Below are 12,396 nucleotides of genomic sequence, written 5' to 3' on the forward strand. Positions count from 1 at the left end.
CCAAAATATAGTCCTCGGCTACATCTGCAGAATGCTATTAGGGCCTGTCTGCTCAATTACGAGCTGGTGAGCCTGCGCAGAGACAGAGAATGTGGACGCACACGCATGACAGCAGGCTGGGCCCTGGACACCTACAGGGGAACAGAAATCAGCTCGGCTGTGCTAAAATGGTTCTCCACAATATCTGGATAAGAACTGAGCACAAGTGAGTCACCAAAGTTAAAGATGAAAAACAACAGCTGAGGCTGGACTAAGAGACCAAGGAGCCAAAGCCAAGTCTGTCATATATTATTTTACAGTGTTACAGGGAAAGGGAGAGGTTTTGGAAAGGAGCAATGTGGAAGAATCTGCGTTGGGCTAAGCCCCCCAGATATGTGTGTGTATATATGTGTATATGTGTATACATACAGTATTCCAGGGTTAGAGGATAACATCACTTTGGACAATATTCTTAACGTAAAAATTCATTTCCATAATAAAGAATTTAACAACTATAGCTTTCAAAGAATCTTAGAAGTAGAAAGAAGACCCCTTGGGATATGGTTGTTCAAGCAGCTGTAAATTCACACAAACTGCATAATAACTCAGTCTTCATTCCACCACCATAGAGTGAGGATATTCTGAGTAATCTTGTCAGATGTAGGGATAACCTCCATCACCAGCACGCCCCCCTAATTTACCCAAATAGGAATGGTCTACCCTTCCTTACTGATTCCTTTTTTAATGAAGTTTCATAAATTGTCTTTTTAATTAAGCATTCTACATTTTTTTCAAGGAACACAGATTCAAACTCATTGGCTTGTATCGTCCATGAGTCACCTTTTGGACAACCGGGTTGCTGTGTTCTTGGGTCCTGTCTTTGGGTCACTCATTTCTCACGAGCGGTGAGAGCTTACGGCTACTCAGTTATATCTGCAAATCTTTTCAGTGCCCTGAAAGCAAGTTTTTAGGACCTAGAGACCAATATATTTTGTACAGCCACTTATATGGAGTGTTGTTCTCTTTTAACCATGTTTGTTTCATCCTTTCTAATTCTGAGAGCACTATTTTTGATGGAGAAGAAATGGAGAGGAGTTATCTGTTGATTTGAAAAGAAACAGCTATCATGTAGAATAGAGCCTTTAAAAAAGTGTTACATTTTTCTAACATTTAAACAGCAGTGGTTCTCCACCCTGGCTGCACATCAGAACTGCTTAGAAAGCTTAAAACAAAAAAAAAAAACACGAGGAAAACCCCACAAAACACAAAAATACCGTGCCTGGGGCCCCACTCCAGATATCCTGACTTAACTGGTCTGAGGTGTGGCCTGGGTATCTGTATTTTTCTAATGTGCAGGATTGCAAGAATCACTGCAAATCTAACCATTAGAAAGTATAACTTTTTTTTAAAGGCCTTATTCTATAGGTAATCTAGAGGGCCCACAAGTTAGGTTGCAGCCATGCTTTGGCAGATAAAAAGGCATTTTCAGGCTGTAAGCCCACACACTCATGAGGGCCCTGGGCAACAAGGTGCTGGCAGGCTTGACTCAGTCCAGTGGTTCTGAAATTCTCTCTGGATAGAACCTTCTGAGGACCATGTTTGAAATGCAGATTCCTGGAGCTCCCTCCACGCCTAGGTGTTCTGAATTGGTTGGGGAGAGAAGGAAGGTAAGGGCGACCAGGAATCTGCATTGGTAACACAAGGGCCAAGCAATTCTGATGTTGCCATCTCACAGACTTAGACAGTGGCACGTGGCCTCGTAACACACGTGAACTACACACATTGAGCACAGTTTAGGGTATTCAAAGTAGAGCTTTTCAGTATCAGGTGTGAGCCTGACCGACCAGAGTTGGCTTAGAGTTCAGGTCTGCCCCTTGACCTGCAGACCCAACAGGAAAAAAGCCTGATTCTGGACCAGAGAAACACACTGACCAAGCCATGTTTTCTGGGTGGTGCCCATCATTTCTGGGGTCTGTCTTTACCTATCCCTCCCCAACACAGGGTTCTGCTATTTCTTCTCACTCTCCTCCTCCCTTAACCTTTGCACACAATTTCTAAGTACTGACTAGCCCTGGTTGGAAAGCCTCAGCCTCACTGGCCTAGGCCTTCCTGCCGGTTCCCACCGTCCACTGGAGAGCTCCATCACGCTCAGGGTCTTCGAGGCACCTGAGCCACCTCCTCCTCAGGTCAATCGTGCTCGTGTGACAGAAGGGCCTTCTTTAGGACTCCATCTCTTTTGCACCATAGTCCCTTTTTCGTTTCTGGCCATGAAATCCTACCTATAGTTTTCTAAACTCTGTAATCTACACCTCATGAAAGGCGAGCCTTCTAGACCGCAGAGCTGGACTCTGCCCTGTCTTGGAGCGATATCTCTGCTTATCCAGGCCCTCCCTGGCTAGAAGCTGGGCACAGCTTGTGCTCTTTTTTGTTTGAGTTTTCACACTTTTCCACTTTGGTCTCAATACCTTTCTACGCATCGCTGTGATCTTGGCAATGAGGCATTTTTCCTTCTTGGTGAGAAGTATATCTAGATGCTTGACCCTCATCTTTCCTTCATCTTCTCAAAGACGAAACCGACATGTCAAAAATCTAACAAATGCACTCTTTTGGCAGAGTGAACGTTCTAGTAAGGGTTCAAAGAGCTGAAATACATTCTTATTTTTTACCACATCTTGCCCCTCTTTGGATTCGGGATGCGGAAGCCATGGCCTACAGACGCTGGTAATGGCCTGCGGTCCCTAAGTTTTATGGAGCCCCCATGGTGAGATCACTTCTGATACTCTCTCCCTTCACCTCCACCCAGATACTCTCCATCACACTTCTTCATGCAGGGTTCCGGCTTTCTGTGTACTTTTATCATTTTTGGACACTTACTGCCCCTCTGCCACCACTTATTTCAGGGCTTCCATATTCCAGTCTGAGCCCTCTGTTTCAGGGGTATCTGGGAAATACTGATTTCTTCCAGGCGTTAACATCTCAAGTTCCCTTTGCTTAATACTCACAACCTCCTAACTTGAAATCAGATTTTCCCTTTTTTTTCCATGCAAATTAAGGGATTCTTCAATCGCTCACTATGTCCCACGTTCTCTGATGAACGAATAGCCAAGGGCTATAGTTTCACCTGAGTGGCTTTCCCACCTTCGCGAATTCTAGCTCAAGTCTTGGTGAAGTTACTGCAACTCTGACAAGCACATCTTCCCTGACCTTCACAGGGTGAGTTGTGGCCCCTGCCATGACAGTCGTTCCCTAGGTCATCCGCCTGCCAAAGGCAATCAGGAGTTTCGGAAACCCTTACAAAGGAATTGACAAGAGATGGCTTGGGCTCGTGACCGACCGTGTTGCTGACACGTGGTGGTGCTTTCTGCCCCACGGCCAGGAAGCCCTCGATGGCGGGTCACGGCGCAGCTGGATCTCAGAGCCAGACCTCATTACTTGTCCAGTGTCAGTCTTAACGTTCGTAAGTCCCCAGTGCTGACCTTTGTCCTGCCTGTAGCTGCTGCTCGTATTTGCTGAGGTGGGAGAAGGCCTCTTGCCCCTCCTGTTACAGTGCCTTTATTCGAGTCCTCGGAGGCAGCCTTACTTACCAGTCAGCATTCTTAGAGGAGCCTCGGATCCACCACCTCACAGCTGGTCAGACGCCTCAAGGACACCACTCAGACCCAACGTCCAAGGGCTCTTGGACACTGGTTTCCTGCTGACGGGGACCTGCCTCCCAGTCCCTCAGGGCCCGGCCACCCTGACGGTCCTGAGCAGCGGCAGCCCTGCTGACACGGGCACTGCCCACCCAGTAGTAGCTGGGGGCGGCTTGCGTTCTCTTTTTGTTTGAGAATCTAATCCCAGCGAAGTGGGGTGAAGAGTATGAGTTGCAATGTTCTTTTCACAACTTCTACCTAAATGAGAATTTAAGACTCCCCAGACCCCACGTCCTCCTCCTCTCTGTCCCCTGTCACAACAAAACTCTTGAATCAGGAGGTCTAAACAGGCTGTTTCTACTTTCTCATCTCCCATTAATCTGCCTTCTGTCCTCATGACACACTTGAAGATGATCGTGTTAAGATCACCAGTGTGTCCTGGTGTTGCCAGGACGTTTCTCGTTCCATCTCGCTGGCCCTGGTCTCTGCGGCACTGGACAGCGAGTGTTCCCTCCCTGAAGGAACCCCCTCTCTGTGTTGCCTGACCTCATCCCCAATGCCAGTTCTTCTCTCCTTTCCTGCCTCCTAGCCGCCCTCTAACTTCTGGATGTTGGGTTCCTCAGGGCTTGGGCCTACTACCTCTTCTCTTTTCTAAGTGATTTCACCCAGTCCTACAGCTTTCAATACCTTCCACAGGTTGACAGTTCTGGAATTTATACCTGCAGCCCCCAGAATATGTCCACCGAGCATATGTCCACCGAGACATACTTGCTTCAAGTACAATGTACTGGACATTACCGCTTGGCTAACACACATCCCAAACATGTCCAAAGGTGAGTTACTAATTTTCTTGGCAAACTCCTCCCAAATCTGTTCCTTCTCTCATATTCTCCACCATCTCAGTATATGGCATCACCCTCCACTCAGCTGATTAAGCCAGGAATCTGAGTCATCTTTGATTCCTCCTTTTCTTTCGTCCACAGAGAAGCCATCAGTAGGCCCAGGTGGTTCTACCTCTAAAATACGTTCTACATCAGCCCACTTCTCTACTGCCCCCACTCAGGTCCAAGTCTCCAACGTCTTTTGCTTGAGTTAGTTATACTCTCCTAATCTGTCTCCACTACCACACTCATCGCCTTCCAAGTGACTGTCCACATGGCAGGAAGAATGCTCTTGACAAGATGTAAGTCATAGCATGTCACTCTCCTGCTCTGAACATCTTCAGTTCTTCCCATTGCATTTAAAATAAAGCCCCAAAGCCTCACCACAGCCACCAAAGCCTTGTCTCCTGCTCACCTCTAAACCTCACCACAGCCACCAAAGCCTTGTCTCCTGCTCACCTCTAAACCTCAGCCCATGCCACTCTATCCCTGGAGTGTCTGCTTCTCTCCAGCATATATAAGCCCTCTTCCCATTCTTAGAATAGGCTAAGTTCTTTCCTGCCTCCGGCCCTCTGTACTTGCTATTTCCTCAGCCTGCAAAGCCCAGGTTACCTGGCCTCCAGAGAGGGACCTGATGACCACCCTATGTGGAGGAACATACACCTGTGATACTCTCATGGCACCGGGCTACCTGTCTGCCCAGCAGACTACAAGCTGCCTGAAGGCAGGGACCCTTCTATCATGCTCCGGGTTGCAGCCCCAGTGCCTGATACATAGATGATCAAAACTTAACAGTGATCTAGATATGGGTCCTTTCACCTATAGGATTCTTAAGGGCCTATCTTCATATGCCACAGTTCCCCAAAAAAGGTATGCAGTTTAGGGTCTGCAGCACCCCTGAAAGTGTACTGCTAAAATCTCCTTCAAGACAACCAACCAGCTGTGGGAAGTCTAGTTGACTGATAGCCCCTGCGGTTGCCTGTTTGGACCCACTACTGTCTTCATGCTAGGCTATGCTCTCCACCCCCTCCCCAGGCTGCCCCCGGCCACTGACGGCTGAGCGAGGGGAGAGTGCTGGCCCATCCCTGCCCCACACGGGGTTTCTCTCCTGGGCAGCTTCTGAGGGCACCCCATGGGTCTGGCAGAAGCTTGCTCAGAACTGCACTGCAATCTGAGGGTTTTGCTACCCCATTCTTCCCTTCTTCTCGCCTTTCTCCCTTCACAGGTTTGAGAACTGCACCATGGTCCAAAGGCTTTTATAGGCTATTCCCGCTCTCCCCCTTTTATCCTTCATAGGCTCTCCCCCTAATCTGTTAAAAATTCCAATCCTGTTTTGACATCGGCTTCCCAGAGGCCCCTTCAGAACCTTGAAAGATTTGAGACTATAAACCAGGGTCCAGAACAACAAAGTCTCCTATTTGACACTATGTATAAAACCATCTGTTCACTTCCCACACCCCTTTTCCAGGCATGACCTTCAACTAAGAGAGATTAAAAAATACCACCTATGCCCTGGAGCCCTGGTTTACCCCCCAGGGCTCCAGATCACTACAGGTAGTGATCCAGTCCAGATTTCATTTCACATTTGTTCCCACAGGAGAATGGGTAACCACTGGCAGACCTGATCAATTCTGGCACAACTCAGGTCCATGCTCCAGAAAGGCAGCCTTAAATTCATGCTCAGGCATCTATAAATCCCTCAGTCACCAACTCCTGCCCCTTGTTTTGGTACTAGTGACATAATGTTTGCAGCAGCTAGTGACTAGAAAGCTTCAGTAATTTTGTGGAGGATAAAACCTGCTCTCTTCAGGACAGAGAACCATATGCGATTTTATAACTTGTATGTATATATATATATGTGGCATCTCTTTGCCTTCTCTGATTGAAAATCAGTATTTATTTAGTCCTGCTCCGTGTAAACTCCATGAATACCAAAACTGTGTATCTGCTTCATTGCTGTACCCCATAAAGGCACTCAGTAATTATTTGTTGAGTAAACTGTCCTATAGGTTATTTCACACGATCTCATTTAAGCCTCAAAACAACACTGGGACGTAGGTATTATGTTCATTTTACTAAAACTCAGAAGGATCAAGTGACTTTCCCAACGTTCCCTGGCACTCTCCAACAATTCAGACACCGAACATTCAAACAGCTTATATGGGGTCAGATAATTAAGTTGCTTATTGTGTTTGGCTTACATTTATTGAATACTCTGCTCCAAGCACTTAATAATACTTTTATCACATTTAAGAGGTAATTAACTTTTTATCATCCTTATTTTATGGCTACATTGAATGACTTGCCTAAGGTCACATAGGTAAGGGGCAGGGTTGAAACTCAAACACAGGTGAGTTCAGAGCCCATGTTCTAAATTCTCACACCACACTGCTTCATTCCAAATGACAAGAAACAATCACTGCCCCCCAGACTTTAAAAGAACAGATAGCTACATCTTTGGGAGACTAACAAAAGGTCTGGTAGAAGCAGTAAACCACAGGGCAGAATTACATTTTACCTTTCCCTAAAAGAAAAGTAAATGGATCTCAGTGTTAAAACAGTAGCTCGGGGAGATCAGGTTTGACAGCGATCTTGTCATTGGCAGTATTCTGTTGACACTGACACTACATGACTTAAGGTACCCACGTCAAGATCTAATGATAAAAGGACAAAACAAAACGGGCAATGTCCTCTCAGGCTGCAGTGGAAAAAAAAATTGTGTATATGAAAAAAAGAGAAGGTACAACAGTACAGAAGAGTTCAGAGAGCTAAGCAACCATGTGATGTTCTGCCTGAGGTTTGGTGTTCCCAGCAGTTTGGCATTTGACCATTTTAATCATACATCACATTCCTATACTCAGTACTAAGAAAAAATTTGCCAAATGTAGGTTTTTGGATTATCCACTGCTGTGCCATTCAGCCATCCTTGAAAAAGACAGGGATGAACATTCAAAATATGGTATTTAACAACTAGTAGGGCATGGGCTAATCAGACCAGATCCTGGACCAGTGCTGGTATGTGGTCCAACAAGCCCCTTCTCTGCCAGGTGTCACCCCTCTAACTGCTGCATCATGAGGAGGCTGGTGGGGGGCTGAGGGACAGGATGGCTGAAGCAGTAGGCATCACTTGGGGTAGTCAGGCCAGTGGTTATTCCTAACTAGACAGAAGTATTTTAATATGGTAACTGGCAGGGCCATACAGGTTGGTATGGCTAAAAATCAGCTCTGGACACAGGTTAACTGGGCACCAACTGGTTTCAACCCTTTAAGTGGAAATGTTTGACACTGGACTTTTTCCTTATTTTATTATAATTATTTTAATAAAGAACCAGCTTAGAATATGAGAGAGCCAAACCTCTATGTTTGGACTTAAAGGTCACTTCATTGTCTTGATGCATTAAAAGTATTTTCTTCGAAATGCACTTTTCCTTTTAATCTGTCTTCTCCCAGGAATCTGATGGTAGGCACAACAGCCCACAACAAGTAGATTTATTCTCTTAGGCTTGTAGTTAGACTTTCAAGAACCAAACCAAAAAATACTAGTAAACTTCACTTTCTATGGTCATGTTGACACTCTTTATGGAAATGGCATTGAAAGCTGAGCCATGACATCAAGCTGCAGGCCTCCCTCACACTGGGAGCTTTTGCATATACCAGCAGTCTGTGGCATTTTGTTAAAGTGGCAGGCTTTCTTATTAGAGCCTAACACAAGCCAATTAAAATCTGGTTTTATATAGAGTTGGTGAGCTTTGTAGTTAGAGCTTGCAAGGTGTTTTAAATCACAGTGACCCAGTTTAGTTCAGGAGCAGTCTTTGTCAATAGGTTGACCACTGGTCATAGGACTTTCTAGCTGTAGACAGTGCAAACGATCGTTAAAAAATAGTGGCATTTTGAATTTGAAATATCAAAACACAAACTAATCAACCCACCAGTCAACAAAACCAAAACAAAAGGAAAACCACTTGCAAGGTATAAATGAAAAAATAAGGGATTTTACTTATTTTATATCTGTACGTATTGGTTGAACTGCTTATCATGAAGAACTAAAAATGACCCTCAACAAGACTAATAAAAAACAAGATAACTTTGAAGAAAAGTTCCAAAGCATTTAAGAGCTAAGGTATTTCCCACTGCTATTCCTTCAAAATATCACAATCTTCAAATATTTGGAACACTTACACGTATACAGACTGGATGTCCCGGTCCAGCAATGCATTTGCACAAGTGCCTCTTCCAGGGAGTGCTACCTTGTGGACAGCTAACAAGAAACACATTTTTGTGTTTTAATTTCTACCAAGTACAGGAACAGAGCTCAATGCTCATTACCCAATAAAGCAGGTGGTTATCCTCATTTTAGAGAGGAGGACTGTGAGATTCAGGGATATGACTTGAGTTTACTATTCAAAGTCACTTAGATTCTAAATGGCAGAGATGGCTTTGAACCCAGGTTTACCTATAGGCTGAGAAAGAAGCCAATGCTATTTCCTCTACATCACTGACTCGAAAATATTTTCTTCCTGCTACAAGACACAGGCCATTTGACATTTGCATGTCTGACATACAGACAGGCATATCTAGGGCCATACATATGATTCCTGACTTGGTGGCTTTAATCGGGTTCTTTCTTTCCCTCTGGAGAGAGCATGCTGAAATGCAACTAAGTGGTATTCTTGTGAGGGATAGTCTCGAATCCATCCTAATTCACAGTCTACAAACGTTGGTACGTAAAACAGTCATGAGTTAACATCCAGCTTTTCACGGCTGTAAACCACACACTAGCACACTGCACACCACCCACCCCTCAAAGGGCTTTACACCTGAACAAAAGCACTTCAATGTACTTTTAAAAACTCCTCACAGCGCTACCAAGAGCTTCCAAATGGCTCCTCCACCACTTCCCCAGGCAAACGTTCTGGACACACAGCCTTGTAACCAATGACAGCCAGTGTGTGTATTTTTAACTCAGAAATTCCACTTGTAGGAATTTTTTCAAGGAAATAGCCACTGTTACATTTGTCAATTTAAAATAGTAAAATGGATCTCAGGGGTTAAACTGTGGCCAGAGAGGATATCACAAGGTTCATATCTCCTTGTTCAACCAACAGCGAATGAGTAACTCGAGGTATGCTCTATTTTCATGCTACCAATGAAGGCTGGTACATTTTATACATCCCTGAGGTTGGAAACATCCAAGAGCATGGGTTCAGAGGCTATATTTAAATATGGCCTATTTAGTCATTTCTAAATATTTTATGTCAACATTTTAATTATAAATTAAGCCTAAAATTATAAATTAGGCCTAAAAAATGAATGCCCTCACAGTTCCTTTTAAACTGTCAGCACTTCTTCCTGTCAACTACAAATAGGTTTCTCCGGCCATCAGGGCTTTAGGTCTCTTGGAAAAAGGCCTTGGTGGCATGGATAGACGTCTGCCATGTGACACTGCCTTGCTTTTCCAGTCAGTGGTCTACACCTGCTCCTTCCTTGCCACTCAGCTTCCATCCCTTCTAGTTTCCTGAAACCACACTCCCTTGACCTCAGGGGAACATCTGGAGGATGAACCCTGCTGTTAAGAGTGTGTTTAATCCAGGCTGGCACAAAGCGGCACTCACTGAATGAATGGTAGTTCACAGCCCTGACTACCCAGCTTTTTTTTGCTCACTCTTCGCTTCTGCGGGCCTGTATATCCTGGTAACCCTCCTACCCCTTCGACTGCTCTTTCAATTACGGTTCCTAGCTCCTTCTCTACCCATCCTCTAAAAGTGAGGGCTTTCCAAAGTTTTATACTCAGCTGTTTGTTCTTTTGACTATATACTGCCTTACAGATATCATCTATTTCTAGGTTTCAAAGATCACCCGATGCATATTAATGCAAATCTCTCTTCAGTCCTGACTTCTCTTAGGTCCCAGCATCATGTTCAAAACTACGTGTGCTAAATACTCAAAAGAAGTTGCCACCCGCCCCTTACCAGTCTACTTTTCAAGGGCATGCATCTTACATTCTTCACATGCTTTGCAAAACATTTTATACACGGCATGGACCCTTCTTACATTTCATATCCTTTTATTAATTTACATAGATCTATGCACCTGTAAGTTGCTAGAAACTCTTCAGCTTAAAAACAAAAGGGAAACCAAGATCCCAAGTTCTATGCCAAAGAGCAATGGTTTCCAAAGTGAGGTACGTATGTTTCAGGTGCTAAGGCAAGACCATCTACTGGTATGTGGAAAGAAAATATTAGAATTTTTTTTCATATTATCCTATTTTAATGTCTTTTTGTGAAGGCTTTATAATTACAACAAAAGTACACGCATATGATTTATAAATACATTAGTAGTGTATAGAATTTTTTTTACTGACAGAATTTGCTATTTAAGTATGGAGTCCACTGACATCAAGAATGGTCTTGACACACTATATTTATATTATTACAATACCATTTGCCAGGTGATAAAAAGAAGCACCTCTAAACTAAGTTTGACATCTAAGGGCCTATTAAAATACTGACCGTAAATACACCCTGCTGTCAGATGCACATCTCAAATCCAGATGTGATGAAGGCGTCCTGTCTCCGATCCTCACTCAATATTCCCATTTAAAATTTATAAGCAACTGAGAAAGATGAGGACAAATAAAGATCAAGCAGTTTATATGTTACAATAATAAGAGCAGTTCTTCCCACTACTTTTTCTATTTTCCTTTTGATAAAACTTGACTGAAATACAGAACAATCCAAGCGCCCCCAGCACTGTGAATTACTTGATATCACAGGATTGCGGAGTAAGAAGAGATCTTGGAGCCTATCTACTTTACCTCCTGCCAAGTACTAGGAAATCCGGATGCACTGTCCCAGACATGATCAGCAACACCTTTGCTAAGAACTTTGGGGAACAGATGCTCGTTCCACTAGGTAAGCCATTCTGCTACTGGATAGATGCAGGCATTGTAATGATTCTTCTTACAATGAGGTCATCTCCACTCATGGCTTCAGATCTGCCCCCTAGGACAGCAAAACACTGCAAGGGAGATGCCTGGAAAGCTGCTAACACGGGCTACCGTCTATTCACCATCCTCGGCCTCCTCCTCCTTTGAATGGAACCTAGCTAAGCAATGTTTCACTTAAAAACAAAAAAGACACCCAAAATCAAACACCAGTTGCAAATAAGAACTGGCAATGAATGAACGAAGATGGCTTTGTGTAATTAATGTGTTCTAAACCAAGGTTGCATTCCCACCTTCTAAGGCAGAGATATCATGCTTGACCCATAAAAAGCCTGCAATAAACTAACACATTGGCTCTCACGTGAAAAAATGCCAAGACGGATTCCTGTCCATATTTTGGACTTGCAAATGCAATTTCTAAAAATCCTAACTAGATTTACATTTCTCCCACCTAAACTGTTTCTTGTTGGTTTTACTTGTGTTTCAGCCCAAAATCTTTCTGAATTGTAATTCTCTTTTAGCTTCCCTCCATACTTTGTGTCCCCCGTAAACTGATCACATGCGCATGCACGCACGCGCGCACGCGCGCACACACACACACACACACACACACAATTTAAACTGGACAGGACAGAGTTTTATGGAACTTGACATGTTGACAAATAACTACTAAACACATCAAAACAGAAGTTCAAAATTAAAGTCCACTCAAATGTACTATTGCCTATATGAAATCTTGCTATCACGATTACAATAAATTACTCTGCCTTGCTGAAATTAAGATATATTATCAAGCTCTCCCTTGATTTCTTCAAGTGTACTTTTAAATGCATCTCATAAAAGGACAAATATTTTGCAAACTATAAAGTATTCTACATGTACAGCATTGCCTGTAACAAGTACTCTTTATGGCTTAAGTTATCTAAAAAAGTAAATCCAAAAAAGTTTTTTTAAAATAATA

At 43.7% G+C, this 12,396-nt stretch overlaps 1 long non-coding RNA gene across 1 annotated transcript; it reads right to left on the minus strand.

Moving 5' to 3' along the window:
* Positions 1 to 271: 271 nt before the first annotated feature.
* LOC113633390 (uncharacterized) lies at positions 272 to 12,396 on the minus strand. The gene is made up of 2 exons (XR_003438177.1): positions 11,002 to 12,396; positions 272 to 1,078 (listed from the first exon to the last, which is right to left on the minus strand). It is a non-coding gene; the product is annotated as an uncharacterized LOC113633390 (long non-coding RNA).

The sequence above is a fragment of the Aethalodelphis obliquidens genome, unplaced genomic scaffold, assembly GCF_003676395.1.
Source record: "Aethalodelphis obliquidens isolate GAN/ISIS:26980383/991018 unplaced genomic scaffold, ASM367639v1 scaffold39, whole genome shotgun sequence".
In the NCBI taxonomy this organism is placed as follows: domain Eukaryota; kingdom Metazoa; phylum Chordata; class Mammalia; order Artiodactyla; family Delphinidae; genus Aethalodelphis; species Aethalodelphis obliquidens.